The following is a 1,222-nucleotide window of genomic DNA, read 5'->3' on the forward strand; positions in this document are numbered from 1 at the left end:
ACATGGGTTTGTTTTGGGCTTTTGGGTGTAAAATTTTAACGGAAAAACTTCGGATTATTTCTAAACGTTATTGGCGATAACAATAATCGCACCCAAATTAATTTTCGTTAGTCGATTTAACGTTATTGCTTCGACCACAGAATTTTTGTTATAGAATTGTCAATTAACTCAAAAAATGTTAACATTTATCAGCGCCCATAAGCGACAGTTCTCGAGTCGGAGTAAGTAAGTAGCGAAGTACACTATAGACTGCGTGGGGGGTCAAGTTTAATGGTGTGTTCAGTGTACAGCAAGCACAATTTCGGTACCATCCTGCGTTGGATAAAAGTACGGATGAACAGTTATGTAATTCATTGGGATGCAGGTTCTCTTCTCTCTCACTTCGGATTCGGAGTGTGGATTGGGGGGGGGGGGGGGGCTGATGCCCCGTAGCCGTCACCAGGCACAGCCCACCTGGGCCGGAGCAGAAAATTGACTTAAGCGATCAGCTAGTGAGGCAGACCAGCCTGCGATCGCGTAAAGAGGTTGGCTGGGCCGTGTGACACGTGCGCGACGCGCGTGCTCTTTGTGACGTTGGGTCTACTACACCTAGTCGCAGGGGCGGACTGGGGGGTACTGACCCTTGGGGGGAAATACGGCGAAGGGGCCCGGATTTGCCTACCTCCTAGGGGCAAATAGAAAAATCGTGTTTTTAGTAATATCTTAGTAGTAGTAGTGTGGGGCGAGAAGTGAAATTGAAAATTTAACGTGAAAATAGATTTGTCTTGAACGTGTCTTGCACTCGTTACATAGTGGCCACAATCTTTCCATCTCCATTTCCCCTGAGTTTCCCCTTGATTTCCTGCCCCTCTGCCCCTCTGTTCTAATAAGTTCCCTGAGTTATACGAACAAAAAACACGCGAGCGAAGCGAGAGCGATTTTGTTTTGGGCTTATATGGGCGCCAAAATATCCTGCTGGGACGTCAGAATGTCTTGTTGACTCACTGTTAAATTTCTTCACTCTCAGCCCGTTACTGACATTTTGCAAATACACAATGAAGTCGCTTAAACAGCAGTAATGCTCACAAAATTGCACGTAATACTCACAAATTTAGTAAGTATTACTAATTATTTTGTTAGGAACTACTTCGCTTGTCCCTATTGCAAAGCACGCAACTCCACGGAGCCTCCGTCAAAGCACGCACAGCGGTCCGGCGCTGGCGAAACCACGCAAAGTTCTTAG

General features: G+C 46.2%; 1 protein-coding gene across 1 annotated transcript in view; it reads left to right on the plus strand.

The window, feature by feature from the left end:
* The window catches only part of LOC113213167 (esterase E4-like), a 41,996-nt gene that overhangs the window by 23,420 nt on the left and 17,354 nt on the right, over positions 1 to 1,222 (plus strand). The gene's annotated exons all lie outside the window — the stretch shown is intronic.

The sequence above is a fragment of the Frankliniella occidentalis genome, unplaced genomic scaffold (assembly GCF_000697945.3).
Source record: "Frankliniella occidentalis isolate FOCC.00 unplaced genomic scaffold, Focc_3.1 Scaffold257, whole genome shotgun sequence".
NCBI classification, from domain to species: domain Eukaryota; kingdom Metazoa; phylum Arthropoda; class Insecta; order Thysanoptera; family Thripidae; genus Frankliniella; species Frankliniella occidentalis.